Genomic DNA, 16,481 nt, shown 5'->3' on the forward strand with positions numbered 1-16,481 from the left:
ACTATCAACTTATTGTGATTCTAGCAATAAAACTTTTATCACTGATGTGGGGACCACAGAAGTTCTAAGGGGAGGGAGAGGGGAAAACAGGTGTAATTTGGGAGCCTTTTTTGGACTTGGGAGTTGTCCTGAATGACATTGAAATGACAGATACAGGCCATTGTATATCTTGTAACAAATTACAAAAATATGCTGGAGAGAATGTAAAGTACAATGTAAACTGTTAGGTTGGTGCAAAAGTAATTGCGGTTTTGCATTGTTGAGATTTGCCATTTGATGTTGGCAAACATTCTTAAATAAGTGTGGTTATGTTATACATCATTTTAATGTGCATTTCTCACTTCGTTCTTTTTTTTTTTTTTGCTAATGACTGATCACCTGCTGTTTATTTTATATTTATTTTAGACTACGGAAATGATGTTAGACAAAACACAAATTCAAGCAGTTTTCTTATCTGAGTTCAAAGTGGGTCATAAAGCAGCAGAGACAACTCGCAATATCAGTAACGCATTTGGCCCAGGAACTGCTAATGAAGGAACAGTGCAGTGGTGGTTCAAGAAGTTTTATGAAGGAGATGAGAGCCTTGTAGATGAGGAGCGTAGTGGCCGGCCATCCAAGTTGACAATGACTAACTGAGAGCAATCATCGAAGCCGATCCTCTTAAACTACATGAGAAGTTGCCAAAGAACTCAATGTAGACCGTTCTATGGTCATTTGGCATTTGAAGCAAATTGGAAAGGTAAAAAGCTCGATAAGTGGGGCTCTCATGAGTGACTGAAAATAAAAAAAAACTTTGTTCTGAAGTGTCATCTTCTCTTATTCTACGCAGCAACAATGAACCATTTCTTGATCAGATTGTGATGTGCAAAGAGTGGATTTTATATGACAACCGGCGATGACCAGCTCAGTGGTTGGACCGAGAAGAAGATCCAAAGCACTTCCCAAAGCCAAACTTGCATGAAAAAAAGGTCATGGTCACTGTTTGGTGGTCTGCTGCTGGTCTCATCCACTACAGCTTTCTGAAATCCGGAGAAACCATTACATCTGAAAAGTATCCTCAGCAAATCAGTGAGGTGTACTGAAAACTGCAACACCTGCAGCTGGCATTGATCAACAGAAAGGGCCCACTTCTTCTCCATGACAACACCCAACTGCACATAGCACAACCAATGCTTCAAAAATTGAATGAATTGGGCTACAGAGTTTTGCCTCATCCACCAAATTCACCTGACCTCTCACCAATCGGCTACCACTTCTTCAAGCATCTCAACAACTTTTTGCCAGGAAAATGCTTCCACAACAAGCAGGATTCAGAAAATGCTTTCCAAGAGTTTGTCGAACGCTGAAGCATGGATTTTTACTCTACAAAAATAAACAAACTTATTTCTCATTGGCAAAATTGTGCTGATTGTTTATTCCTACTTTCCTTAATAAAGGTGTGTTTGAGCCTAGTTACAATTTAAAACTCACTGTCCAAAACCACAATCCTTTGCACCAACCTCTGTATAATCCACAGTTAGTGGCAATGTTCCAAGATGTATTCATCAATTGTGGCAAATGTACCACACTAATGAAGGATATTGTTGATCTGGGAAAATGTGGGAGGGCTAGGGAACGAGCAAAATCCACTATATATTTTTATGTAACATTCATGTAATCTAAGTGTCTTTTAAAAAATAGCATATTAAAAAAAGTAAAGAAGTTTTTGATTATGGTGAAAATTGACTTTATCAATTTATTCTTTTATGGATAGTGTTATTTGTGTGCCAATAATTAATTCTTAATGCCACAAAGATTTTAGCTAAGCTTCCTTTTCTGAGTTGCATAGCTTTAGCTTTTGTATGTGAAGTTCTATGATCCATTTCAAATTAATTTGTATGTGGGGTGTGAGGTAGGGGGTAGGCTCTTTTTTTTTCTTTTTTTTTTTTCTGATATGGTTGTCCAGTTGATCCAGTACTATTTGTTGAAAAGACTGTCCTTCTCCCCTTTGAATAAATGCCCTTAGCATATTTGTTGAAATTCAAATGGCTATATCTAATGGGTCTATTTCTTTTCCTCTAGTATATTTATCTATCCTTAAGCCAATATAAGTCTGTCTTGATAGATTGATAGCTGTGGCTTCACAGTTTGTTTTTCAGAATTCTTCTGGCTATTCTAAGTTATTTTCATTTTTGTATAAATGTTAGAAACCATGTGTTAATTAAAATCCTCCTTTCTCCCACAAAAAAAAAAGACTGCTCTTTTGAGTGTGGCTGTATTGAAGTAGAGAACAATCTGGAGAGAAATTACATTCTAATAATAATATTGTCTTCCATTAATACTCAATTATTTGGATAATCTTTAATTTCTTTCAGGAATGTCTTGAGCCATCAGTATATAGACCTTGTACATATTTTCTTATTTTCTTAGGTGTTTCACCTAAGTGCTTCATTTTTTTAGTGAAAATTTTAAAAATTAATTTTATTTTTCAATTGATTATTGTTAGGATATAGAAATACAATAGATTATTTTATGTTGACCTTGAGTCCTACAATCTTGCTAAATTCTCAAAAATTTTTATTTTTTTATTTTTTATGATCTTCTTTTAAATCTTAGTATTTCCTATATGGACAATCATATAATCTAAGAAGAAAGACAGTTTGCCTCGTACTTTACAACTTTTTATACTTTTTCATTTTTCCTCTGGTATTTTGCACTTCATTATAATGTTAAAAAGATACACTTGCCTTGTTCCTGATTTGGGGGGAAAAACTCAGTGTACCCTCACTTAAAATTATTAACTATAAATTTTTTGTAACGTCTTTTATCAAGTTGAGGGAAATACCTTCTTTTCCTAGTTTGCTGACAGTTTTTATCATTGTATTTATCATTATATATTGAAGTTGAACAAATATTTTTAATGTATACATTGAGATGGCCACACTATTTTTCTACTTTATTCTATAATGTAATGAATTAAATGATATGAATTAGAATATGAACTAACCTTATTCCTTTTCTCACATATTTGCCATTTTTGGTGCTCATCATTTATTCCTGTCGATTTAAGCTTTCATGTGATATTTCTTACCTTCTAGCCTGAAACACTTCCTGTAATATTTCTTGTAGTGCAAATATATGTGTTTAATTTTCTCAGTTATTGTTTACCTGAAAATGATTTCCTCATTTCACTCTCTCTTCCCCTACCCCGAGATATGGCTTCCTCGTCTGTTTCCTAGTTGTTTTTTGCTCATTGTTTTTGCCCATTGTTTGTGCTCATTGTCTGCTTGTTGTTTTAGCTCAATGTTTTGGGGTTTTTTGCTCATTGTCTGTTTGTTTTTGTTTTTGTTTTTGTTTTTAGCAGTCACTGGGAACCAAACCCAGGACCTGCCATGTGGGGGGCGGGCACTCAACTGCTTGAGCCACATCTGCTCCCTGCATGTTTGAATTTGCTTGTTGTCTGTTCATTTTTTTTTCTTCTTGTCTGCTCATTGTTTTTGCTTAATGCCTGCTTGTTGTCTGCTCATTGTTTGTCTTCTTTAGGAGGCACTGGCAACAAAATTTGGGACCTTCCATGTGGAAGGTGGGAGCTCAACTGCTTGAACCATATCTACTCCCTTCTCTCTCTTTTTGAAGGATATTTAGGATATTTTTACAGGATATAAACCTATGCGGTATCATTTTCTCTCCCTCCCTTCCTTCCCTAGAAGTTATAATTCCACTGTCCTTCTTGTCTCCTTGAGAAGGAGAAGTAGACCAATTTTCCTATCATGCTTTCTCTAAGTGTAATACATTATATCTCTCTGGCTGCATTCATGATTTTCCCTTTATCTTTTATTATTAATAGTTTGAATAAGATTTGCCTAGTTATGGTCTTCTTGGTATTTGTTATGCTTGGGATTTCCTATTCTTTTTAAGCTTGTTAATTGGTGTTTTCAGCCAAATTAAGGAGATTTTTAATCATGATTCCTTCTTCTGTTGTTTTAGTTTTCAACATCATTCTCCCTCTCCTCTCCTTTTGGACTCCAAGATACATGTATGTTAGACCAGTTTGATATTATCGCACATGTATCTGAAGTGCTGTTTATTTTTTAAAACTTATTTTGTCAGTTCTTTAGATTAATAATTTTTGTGTATCCTTTTTCATGTTCATTCTCCCATTTTTCTCCCATTTCCAATCTAGTTATCTCACCAGTGAATTTTTTTAAAAATTTCAGATATTTTGCTTTTCAGTTCTAGAATTTCTATTTGGCTCTCTTATAGTTTCCATTTCTCTGCTGTAATTTTCTATCTGCATTCATTAAGACCATTTTCTTTTAGGTCCTTGAACACATTTTAATAGCTACTTTAAAGTCTTTGCAAATTCCAGCATCTGGGTCATCCCAGAGTCTATTTCTATTGACTTCTTTCTCTTTAATATGGCTCATATTTACTTATTTGCATATCTAATAAATATTTATTGTATTCTAGACATTATGGATGATACTGTATACAGGGTTTGGATTATTTGTCTTCCTATTAAAAAGGTTGAGTTTGTTCTATCAAGAAGTTAATTTACTGATGATTCTCCTTAATCTTGTTGAGGCTTAGTTTGAACCTTTTTTAGAGCTCAAGTAGCCTGTATTCTTGGGCATGATTCTTACTGCAAAGATATGGCCTTAGTGTTTCAGTCATATTCCCAGGTATTACTGAAGATTCTCCATTCTGGTCTCTCTATTCTCTCAATAACATATATATTCTCTAGTGTTGGTTTTTTCACTCTCAGCTCCATATTAGTGGCTCTCTTCTTGGCTTCATGAAGTCTCAGCTTGCACATTTTAGTCCAGTCCTTGACCAAGGTATTATGAATAGCACCCCCACAAACTTCTTTTGCAGCGCTCTTCCCTAGTGCCTTGAACTCCAGTGTCTAGCTGCTGCAGCAGGTCTTAGTTGTGATCGTTGTCTCAGCACAGCATGACTGCTCCATTTGTGGTTCTCCCTGGGCTGCAATAAGAACATTGTCTCCAGACTCATGTTAAGTGTACATGTGGGGCTTACCTGGAGTACCTATTGTGTGTTAACTGAAATAGTCACTTCGTATATTTTGTCCAATTTTATAGTTTTTAATGTGCAAGGGCAGTCTGTAATGGCCAGAAGTCTGAGCCTGATAGAAATATTCTTTTGAAAGATTAGTGAGTGATTCTCAAACTTTAGCCTGCATCAGGTTCATCTGCAGAGCTTGTGAAAACACAGATTGTTGGTCTCTGCCCCTTGGAGTATCTTTTCAGTGGGAATGGGGTAGGTACCAAGAATTTGCATTTCTAACATTTGTTCAGATGATGCTGATGCTGCTGGTATGGAGAACACACTTTGAGAACCACTTGCATAGAAAGATGGGTCTTCCTCCAACCAACCCTATTATTATTATCTTTATATCATTTATATATGAACATACATAAACAATTAAGGGTATAGTAAAAGTTGTGAATTTACAAAGCAAACATGCATAACAACTATTATTATACACTTATTGTTTATGTATGAGTGATAGAGTTCAATAAATTAATTTTTTAAAAAAAGAAAGAAAGATGGGTCTTGAGAAGGAAAATACTGGGGCATTATATGTCCTTTTGCATCTGGCTTATTTCAGTCAGTGTAATGTGCTCAAGGCTCATCCATGTTGTCATGTGCTTTCCCAATTGATTTCTTCTTAAAGCTGAATAATATTCCATCATATAAATATACTACATCTTGTTTATCCATTCATTGTTTGACGGACACTTAGGTTGTTTCCGTCTTTTAGCAACTGTGAATATGCTGCTGTGAACACTGGTGTGCAAATATTTGTTCGTGTCCTTTCTTTCATTTCTTCTGAATATATCCCTAGTAGCAAGATTGCTGGATCAAATGCAAGTTCTGTATTTAATTTCCTGAGGAACCACCAGATCATCTTTTACAGAGGCTGCACCATTTCACACTCCCACCAACAGTGAAGGAGTGTTCCTATTTCTCCGTATCCTCTTCAGCACTTAACAGATTTCTGTTTTTTAAATGGCCTTTTGTATGGTGAGAAATAACTCATTGTAGTTTTGATCTGCATTTCCCTAATACTGATGTTGAACATCATTTCATGTGTCTTCTGGCCATTTGTAATTCCATTTAGGAAAAATATCTATTCATTTTTTTGCCCATTTTAAAATTGGGTTGCTGGGTCATTTTGTCATAAAATTATGTGCCCTCTTTATATAACATGGATATATGGTTTCTGAAGATTTATTTTCCCGTGGAGTTGACTGCTTTTTTTACTTTCTTGACGAAGTCTTTTGAAGAAAGAAAGTGTTTAATTTTAAGGAAGTCCCATTTATTTATTTTTTCTTTTGTTGATCGTGCTTTGGGTGTAAGGTCCAAGAAGCCAACACCAACTACAAAATCTTGAAGCTGTTTCCCTACATTTTCTTCTAGGATTTGTAGAGTTATAGTTTTTTTATTTAGGTCTTTGATCCATTTTGAATTAATTTTTTTATAAGGTGTGAGATAAAGGGTCCCCTTTCTTTCATTTAACTGTGAATATCCAGTTTTCCCAGCACCATTTGTTGAACAGGCTATACTGATCCAGCTGAGTGAATTTGACGGCCTTATCAGAAACCGTAGATGTGAGCATCTTTTTTTAAAAAAAAATTTTTATTGAAGTATTTCATTCATACATGAACATGCATAAACAATAAGTGTATAATAAAGACTGTGAACTTAAAATAAACATACATAACATCACACAGGGTCTCATACATCACCCCTCCACCAACTCTTTGCATTGATGTGAAACATTTGTTACAAACTATGTAAGAGCATTGTCAAAATACTACTACCAACCATAGTCCTTACCTTACTTTTGGTGTATTTTTCCCCCAACCCATACTATTTTTTTAAAATATATTTTTGTTACAGATATTGTCAACTTGCAATATAATCATACAGATTTTTGTAGATTTCGCATAGAACTCCACACTCTGGTGGAACATTTGTTACAGATTATGAGACAATATCATCAGACTGTTACCACCAATCATGGTCCATAGCATACATTTGGCACACTTTTTCCATATACCTCCGTTATCAGCACAGTACAGCTTTAGCATTAATGCAAAAATATTATAGTATTGCTGTTGGTTGACCACAGTCTATAGGTCACACCAACTGTAGTTTTCCCATGCTTCTACATATTCATCAACCTGCAATGGTGATGTACATCTGCTGTATCTCACAGAAGGACTCCCTTGCATTTGTACCCTTCACCACAATTCTCTACTGACTCTGGGTTCACTGTGTTATTCAGTCCCTAGATTATTCTTTAGCTTTCTTTCTATTGACATTTCCTTCTCTAGACTACCTTTTTCAGCCACAATCCCATTTGTAAACCAGTTGCTACTTGCTATAACGTGTTACTATCAACTCTATCCATCTCCACACTTTTAGTAACAGTCAAGTTAATTAAAACTTCTACGTATATTAAGCATCCATAGTTCTTCTCAACCCTCTTCTTATTTCTTTATAACCTATACTCTAGGTTTTAATTCATGTGTTTATTATTTGTATTTAGTTCATATTAATGAGACCATGCAATATTTGTCCTTTTGTGTCTGGCTTACTTCACTTAGTATAATGTCGTCAAGACTCATCCATGTTATCACATATGTCCCATTTTCATTTCTTCTTATTGCAACATAGTATTCCATTGTATGTATATACCACATTTTGTTTATCCATTCATTGGTGGATGGATGCCTGGGTTGTTTACATCTTTTGGCAATTGTAAACAACATTGGCGTGCAGATGTCTGTTCGTGTCATAGTTTTTAGTTCTTCTGGATATATTCCTAGTAGAGGAATTGCTGGATCATATGGCAATTCTATAATTAGCTTCCTGAGGAACAGCCAAACTGTTTTCCACAGAGGCTGCACCATTTTGCACTCCACCAACAGTGAAGGAGTGTTCCTGTTTTTCTACATCCTCTCCAGCACTTATTGTTGTCTGTTTTTTGAATAATGGCCATTCTATGTGGTGTTAGATGATATCTCATTGTTGTTTTAATTTGCATTTCCTTAATAGCTAGTGATATGGAACATTTTTTCATGTGCTTTTTGGCCATTTGTTTTTCCTCTTTGGAGAAATGTCTATTTAAATCTTTTGCCCATTTTTTAATTGGATTGCTTATTCTTTTATTGTTTAGTTGTAAGATCTCTTTATATAGAATGGAAATCAAATCCTTATGGGATAAGTGATTTCCAAATATTTTCTCCCATCAACTGGGCTGCCTTTTCACCTTCTTGATGAAGTCCTTTAAATCACAGAAATGTTTAAGTTTGAGGAAATCCCATTTATCCATGTTTTCTTTCATTGCTCATGCTTTTGGTGTAAGGTTTAAAAATCCACCACCTACCATGAGGTCTTGAAGATGTTTCCCTACTTTTTCTTCTAGGAGCTTTACTGTACTTCCTTTTATATTTAGGTCTTTGATCCATTTTGAGTTACTTTTTGTATAAGGTGTGAGATAGGGGTCTTCTTTCTTTCTTTTGGCTATGGCTATCCAGTTCTCCCAACACCATTTGTTGAATAAACTCTTCTGCCCCAACTGGAAGGGCTTGATAGGCTTGTCAAAAATCACTTTGCCATAAATGTGAGGGTCTCTTTCTGAACCATCAAGTTGATTTCATTGGTCTATGTGTCTATCTTTATGCCAATACCATGCTGTTTTTACCACTGTAGTTGGGTAATATGATTTAAAGTCTAGAAGTGAGAGTCCTCCAACTTCACTGTTCTTTTTTAAGATGTTTCTGGCTATTTGGGACCTCTTACCCTTCCATAGAAATTTGATAATTGTGTTTTCCATTTGCTTAAAAATTGCTGGGGGAATTTTTATTGGGATTGTATTGAATCTGTATATCAATTTGGGTAGAACTGACATCTTAATGACATCTTAATGATATCCATGAGCATGGAATGTTCTTCCAATTATTTAGTTCTTTTTTGATTCTTTTAGCAATGCATTATAGTTTTCTGAATACAAGTGCTTTGCATCCTTGGTTAAGTTTATTCCTAAATATTTGATTCTTTTAGTTGCTATTGTAAATGGATTTTTTTCCTGACTTCTTCCTCAGATTGTGCATTATTAATGAATAGAAATACCACTGATTTTTCTGTATTGGTCTTGTATCCTGACACTCTACTGAAATCATTTATTAGCTCTAGCAGCTTCATTGTAAATTTTTCGGGACTTTCTAAATATACAATCATATCATCTGCGAATAGTATTTTAATTTTTCCTTTCCAATCTGGATGCCTTTTATTTCTTTTTCTTGCCTGATTGCTCTAGCTAGAACTTTCAGCACTATATTGAACAACAGTGGTGACAGTGGACATCCTTGTCCTTGATCGCAGTGGGAAAGTTTTTAGTCTTCTCATTGAGTACAATGTTAGCTATGAGTTTTTCATGTATAGCCTTCACCATGTTGAGAAAGTTTTCTTCAGTTCCTATTTTTTGTAGTATTTTTATCAAGAAAGGATGTTGTATTTTGTCAGATGCCTTTACTGCATCAATTGATAAGATCATGTGATTTTTGTTCTTTGATTTATTAATGTAGAGTAGTATGCTCATTGATTTTCTTGTGTTGAACCAGGCTTACATGCCTGGTATAAAACCCACTCGATCATGATGGATAATTCGTTTAACGTGTTGTTGGATTCAATTAGCAAATACTTTATTGAGGATTTTTGCATCTGTATTCATTAGAGAAATGGGTCTGTAATTTTCTCTTTTTGTAATTATCTGGCTTTGGTATTAGGGTGATATGGGCTTCATAGAATGAATTTGGTAGCATTCCTTGTTCAATTTTTTGGAAGAGCTTGAGTGAGATTGGTATTAAATCTTCTTTGAGTGCTTGGTAGAATTCACCTGTGAAACCATCTGGTCCTGGGCTTTTCATTTTGGGAAGCTGTTTGATGACTGTTTCAATCTCTTTACTTATGATTGGTTTTTTGAGGTCTTCTATTTCTTCTAGCATCAGTGTAGGTTGTTTGTACATTCCTAGAAATTTTTCTATTTCATCTACATTGTCTAGTTTTTAGCATAAAGTTGTATCCTCTTAATGATCTCTCATTTCTGTGGGGTCAATAATAAGGTTCCCCTTTTCATTTTTCATTTCATTTATTTGCTTCTCTTTTTTTTCTTAGTCAGTCTAGCTAATGGTTTGTCAATTTTGTTAATCTTCTCAAATAACCAACTTTTGGTTTTGTTAATTTTCTCTATTGATTTTTTTTCTCTATTTCATTTATTTCTGTTCTAATCTTTGTTATTTTGTTCCTTCTACTTCCTTTGGGATTAGCTTGCTGTTCTTTTTCTAGTTCTTCCAGGTGTGTAGGTAGGTCATTGATTTTAGCTCTTTCTTCGTTTTTAATGTAAGCATTAAGGGCTATAAATTTTCCTCTCAACACTGCCTTTGCAGCATCCCATAGGTTCTGATGTTGTATTCTCATTGTCATTTGTCTTGAGATATTTATTGATTTCTCTTGAAATTACTTCTTTGACCCACTGATTATTTAAAACTGTGTTGTTTAATCTCCATATATATGTGAATTTTCCCTTTATTTGCCAGTCATTGATTTCCAACTTTATTCCATTATGATCAGAGAAAGTGCTTTCTATAATTTTGATTTTGTTGAATTTATTGAGCTCTGCTTTGTGATCCAACATATGGTCTATCCTGGAGAAAGATTCATGAGCACTTGAAGAAATGTATATTCTGTATACATGTATATTGGGGTGCAATGTTCTGTGTTTGTCTATTAAGTTTAGTGCATTTATCATATTATTCAAGGCCTCTGTTTCTTTATTGATCCTCTGCCCAGATGTTCTAACTAATACTGAGAGTGGCACACTGAAGTCTCCACCTATTATTGTATGCGGCTGGGGCGGCTTGCACCCCGATGCTGACGGGGGGGTTTGGAGGGGTCAGCTGGCCGCAAAGGCGTCTGAGGCTGCGGCAGACAGCCTCAGAGGGGCTCTCAGGTGTGGAGGACGCACGGCAAGGGGAGGAAGAAAGCCGCAGAGACCAGGTCTGTGTGCAAGTCCGTTTTATTAAGGAAGTGCAGTGGGTTATATAGAGAATGAGGAGGGCGGGGTAGAGCAGGAGGAGTGAGGGCTACGGGGCAGCTGGGGATTGGCAGAAACTTGTGGGCGGACTTGTGGTCTTGTGCTGTTAGCTGTTGCTAGGGAAGTGGGCAGATTTCAGGTTATGGTGCAACAATTGTAGAGATGTCTATTTCTCCCTCCAGTTTTGCCAGTGTTTGCATCATGTATCTTGGGATATCCTGGTTAGATGCATATATATTTATGATTGTTATTTCTTCCTGGTGAATCATCCCTTTTATCAATATTTAATGTCCTTCTCTCTAATAACAGTTTTGCTTTTAACGTCTATATCATCTTATTTAAGTATAGCTACCCCAGCTTTTTTTTGGTTGCCACATGTGTGGAATATCTTTTTCCAACCTTTCACTTTCAATCTATTGGTATCCTTGAGTCTAAGGTGAGTCTCTTGCAGACAACATATAGATGGCTTATATTTTCTTATCCATTCTGCGAGTCTGTGTCTTTTGAATGCAGAGTTTAATCCATTAACATGCAATGTTATTACTGTAAAGGCAGTTCTTATTTCATCCATTTTGATCTTTGTGTTTTATCTGTCATTTTATATTTGACACTTTTAGTTACTGTTACTGATACAGTTTTCATTTCTAGACTCCCTTCCAGGTTTCTCTCTCCTGTCTTTTCTTTTCAGGCAGTAACACTCCCTTTGGTATTTCCTGCAAAGCTGGTTTTTTGTTATAAACTCTCTCAGTTTCTGTTTATCTGTGAATATTCTACTTTCACCCTGATTTTTAAAAGATAATCTTGCTGGGTATTAAAATTCTTGGCTGACAGTTTTTCTCCTGCAGTATCTTAAATATATCATACCACTGCCTTCTTGTTTCCATGGTTTCTGATGAGAAATCGGCACTTAACTTATTGGGTATCCCTTATATGTTATGCATTGCATTTCTCTTGCTGCTCTAAGAATTCTCTTTGTCTCTGGCATTTGACATTCTGATTAGTATGTGTCTTGGAGTTGGTCTATTTGGATTTATTCAGATGGGAGTATGTTGTGCTTCTTGGACACAGATACCTATGTCCTTCAATAGGGTTGGGAAAATTTCCACCATTATTTCTTCCAATATTCCTTCTGCCCCTTTTCTCTTCTCTTCTCTTTCTGGGATACCCATGACATGTATGTTTGCATGTCTCTTGCTGTCATTTAAGTCCCTGAGACCCTGTTCAATTTTTTTCCGTTCTTTCCTTCATCTGTTCTTTTGTTTGTTCACTTTTGGAGGCCATGTCTTCGAGCTCGCCAGTCCTTTCTTCTGCTTCCTCAAATCTGCTGTTATATATCTCCAGTGTATTTTTAATTTCATTGATTGCACCTTTCATTTCTATAATATCTGTTATTTTTCTATGTATGCTTTCAAAGTCTTCTTTGTGCTCATCCAATGTCTTCTTAATATCCTTAATCTCTTTAGCCATCTCATTGAATTTATTAAGGAGATTTGTTTGAACATCTAAGATTAGTTGTCTCCACTCCTTTATGTCATCTGCAGGCTTATCTTGTTCCTTTAATTGGGTCATCTCTTCCTGTTTCTTGGTATGAATTGTAATTTTTTGTTGGCATTTCCACATCTGGCTTGCCAGATGTATTTATTCTGGGTGCAGTTTCTGCCTTTAGTTTAGGGATTTCTTATCTTTTCTCCCTTGCTGATTGTGTAGTAGGAGCCAAGGATGTGGTTGGTGCTGCAAGCTATGGAGGCTGAAGCTGCCCACATTGCCCCAGGAAGTGATGAAGCTTCTCCCAACTTTCTCCTCTGTCAGGGGTAGGAACAGATCTGTAACTGTGTATAATAATCCAAGTTGGGCACAACAAGACTGTCTGTAGTCACCCAGAGACACTGATGAAACTTCACACCCCTTCCTCCTTACCTTAGGCAGGGATGGAGCTATAGTTTTGGGCAGCAGCTGTGTGGGTCCAAAATGACAATAGTTACTCAGGTAAACTGATGTATCACCAGATCCTCTCCCTACCAGGAGTGGGAATGGACCCTCTGGAGTGCCCAACAATCTAATCTCTGTGTGCCAAATATGTCTACAGTTGCCTTGAAAGGCTTAGGGAAGTAATGTCTCTTCTGCCCATTAGGGGGTGGGAACAGAACCGCAAATGCTCAACAGTTCAGTCCTGTAGGCTGAAGGTCCCCACTGTTGCCTGGAGAGGCTGAGGAAGCACCAGCTCCCTCCTATCCTATTGGGTGGTAGGGGTGGCTCTATGGGTACTCAACAGTTCAGTCCCGTTAGGCTGAAATCCCTGCCATTGCCTGGAGAGGTTGAGGAAACACCAGACCCCTTCTGACCTTGGGTGCCTGGATCCCCATTGTCCAGAGAGGCTGTGGAGACACCAAAACCCTCCTATCCTACTGGTGGGGGTGGATTCATAGGCATCCAATAGTCCAGTCCATACAGGCTGAAGGTCTGCTGTTGCCCAAAAAGGCTGTGGAAAGACCAGCCCCCTTCTTTCCTATTGGGGGGGGGGTGAGGGTACATCCACAAGTACCCATCAGACCAGGCTGTGTGGGCCAAAAGCACCTGCATTTACCCAAAGAGGCTGGGCAAACACAGTCCATCTCTTGTCCTATTGGGGATGGAGGTGGAGCCAAAGGTGCCCAACAGTCAGACTTGTGCAGCCCAAAACTGTTGCCCTGAGAGGTTGAGGCAACACCAGCCCCCTCCTGTCTTGTGTGGGGACAGAGGTAGAGATGGGCTCAAAGGTACTAAACAAATCTGTGTGGGCCAAAAACTCCTGCCATTGCTCAGAGAGGCCAAGGATACCCAACTCCTCTCCTATTCTCTTGGGGTGTGGGGACGCAGCCCCAACTGTCCAACTGTTCAGCCTCTGCCAGCAGAGAGCACTTGCACTTGCCTGAAGAGCCTGATGCAGGTCCCACCAGCTTCCTTTCTGCTGGAGGTGGGGCTGGAGCCTAGGCTAGGGCTGCAGGCTGATCTTGGTGGAAAGAAACCTGTCCCTAAGTTCACTGGATTTCAGTGAGTCAGGTTCCCCCTCATGCCGGTGGTGGAGTCAGGATGGCAGCTACCGGACTCTTTCCAACTTGGACAGTCTCAGACCCTAGCTGGCTCTAAGATTATACTTTAGCCAGCTGAGTCCACTAGTCAGTAGCTGAGGTCAGTGGACATCTCTCCTTCCTCCACCATTTATGGGAAATGGAGCTTCCAACTCCAGCCACAGAATAGCTCCTGAGGTGGCTTGCGCCCCTAGAGTAGGATGGGCACCAGCCTCTGCAGTGTGGCTTGCAGCTTCCCAGAGAGGTGGTGCAGGTCCCCCCCAGCTTCCTCCCTGCCAGAGGTGGGATTGGGGTTTAGGCTAGACCTGCAATCCAACCTGGGAGGAAAGAAACCGGTCCTTACAAGCACTATGATTTTTAGTCCACGCTGCTGAGGGTCTGTTTTTGAACTCTCAATTTGATTCCACTGGTCAATCTGTCTGTCTTTATATCAGCACCATGATGTTTTTACCACTGTAGCTAGATAATATACTTTAAAGTTTGGAAGTAAGATTCCTCCAACTGTGTTCTTTTTTTTTTTTTTTAAAGCAGAATTTTATCCTTTAATTTTTTTACATTAGAAATTATTCTTCTCCTGCATTGAATAAAGTACCAATTGTCCTTTCTCTGGAAGGATTGTCCTTTAACCTTGCCGCCTCTGCTTATTTCTGCACGGTGGAAGCAGCAGCCAACACAGATGACGCAGCTCCCAACGCAGACCTCCAGGAAAGTTCTGTGTTCTTTTAAAAGATATTTATGGCTATTCAGGCACTCTTACCCTTCCAGATAAATTTGATAATTGGCTTTTCCAATTCTGCAATGAAGGATGTTGGAATTTTGGTCAGAATTACATTAAATCTGTAGATGAGTTTGGGTAGAACTGACACTTTAATAATATTTCAGTCTTCCAACTCATGACAGAATATCCTTCCAATTACTTAGATCATTTTTGTTTCTGTTAGCAATGTTTTATAATTGTCTGAATACAGATCCCTTATGTCCTTCACTATATTTATTCCTAAATATTGATTCTTTTAGTTGCTATTGTAAATAGAATTTTTTTCTGACTTCCTTCTCCGATTGCTCATTAGTAGCGTATAGAATTGCTATTGATTTTGCCTATCAATCTTGTGTCCTCCTGCTTTGCTGAAAGCATCTGTAAGTTCTAATAGTTTTTGTTGTGGATTTTTTAAATTTTCTGAGTATAGGATACTATCATCAGTGAATGACATTTTCACTTATTCCTTTCCTACTTGGGTGCCTTTAATTTCTTTCTCTGGCCTAATTGCTCTAGCTAGAACTTTTAGCACCATATTGAATAACAGTGGGGATAGTGGGTGTCCTTGTCTTGTTCCTGATCTCAGTGGGAAAGCCTTCAGTCTCTCTCCATTGAGTACAATGTTTGCTGTGGACTTTTTTTTTTCGTATTTTTTTATTTCCCTCTTTGTAGCTTTTTTGCATGGTGTCTGCTCTCTGTGTCCATTCACTGTGCATTCTTCTGTGTCTGTATTTATATATTTTTATCCCCCCCCCCGTGGCTTGTTTACTTTCTGCTCTCTGTGTCCGTTCACTGCGCGCTCTTCTGCGTTATTGCTTGTTTCCCTTTTTGTTGCATCACCTTTGCTAAGTCGGCTCTCCATGGCGCTTGCAGGTATGGCAGCATCTGGGCCAGCGGCTCTCTGCAGCCTGTGGGCAAGCCTGCTTTCACAAGGAGGACCCGGGATGCGAACCCAGGACCTCCCACATGGTAGATAGGAGCCCAACTGATTGAGCCACAGCCGCTTCCCTCCTGTGGAATTTTCACATGTGTACTTTATAATATGGAGAAATTTTCCTTATAGTCTTATCTTTTGGAGTGTTTTTATAAAAATATGGTAAGGTCTCACTGACATGAATTAAAAACAATGAGTAGACTTACAGAGTTGGACTATGAAGTGTAGGCTGGTGGGAGAAGAAATGTAGGATAGGAAGGGGAGATGATGTTTAATAAGGTCAAATGTAAATATGTGGTGGTGGTGGTTGGGCTTTTAGGAGTAATGTTGCCGTAACTTGTTGAGTTGCACATTTCTGTTATTTTATTTTTTAATAATATTTTTTAAATAAATATTTTAATAATATTTTTAAAATAAAGTTATTAAAAATACTGGGGCTTTATTTGGGACTTTATTCATACAATATTCTTTTTCCTCCTCTGTCCTGCATAAGAATTATATTTCTGTTGATTTGTTATCATGCTGGCTATCTTTTTCTTTTCAATGAAAATATGATTTTTCAAAAACTTTATAAGGATTTTTTTGCATTGAAAAGATAACTTCTCCATTTAATTGGTA

The 16,481-nt window shown here is 37.4% G+C and overlaps 1 protein-coding gene across 2 annotated transcripts in view; it reads left to right on the plus strand.

Annotated features, from left to right (window-relative positions):
• The window catches only part of L3MBTL4 (L3MBTL histone methyl-lysine binding protein 4), a 492,971-nt gene that overhangs the window by 271,230 nt on the left and 205,260 nt on the right, over window positions 1-16,481 (plus strand). The window lies entirely within an intron of this gene.

This window comes from Dasypus novemcinctus, chromosome 16, assembly GCF_030445035.2.
Source record: "Dasypus novemcinctus isolate mDasNov1 chromosome 16, mDasNov1.1.hap2, whole genome shotgun sequence".
Lineage (NCBI taxonomy): Eukaryota > Metazoa > Chordata > Mammalia > Cingulata > Dasypodidae > Dasypus > Dasypus novemcinctus.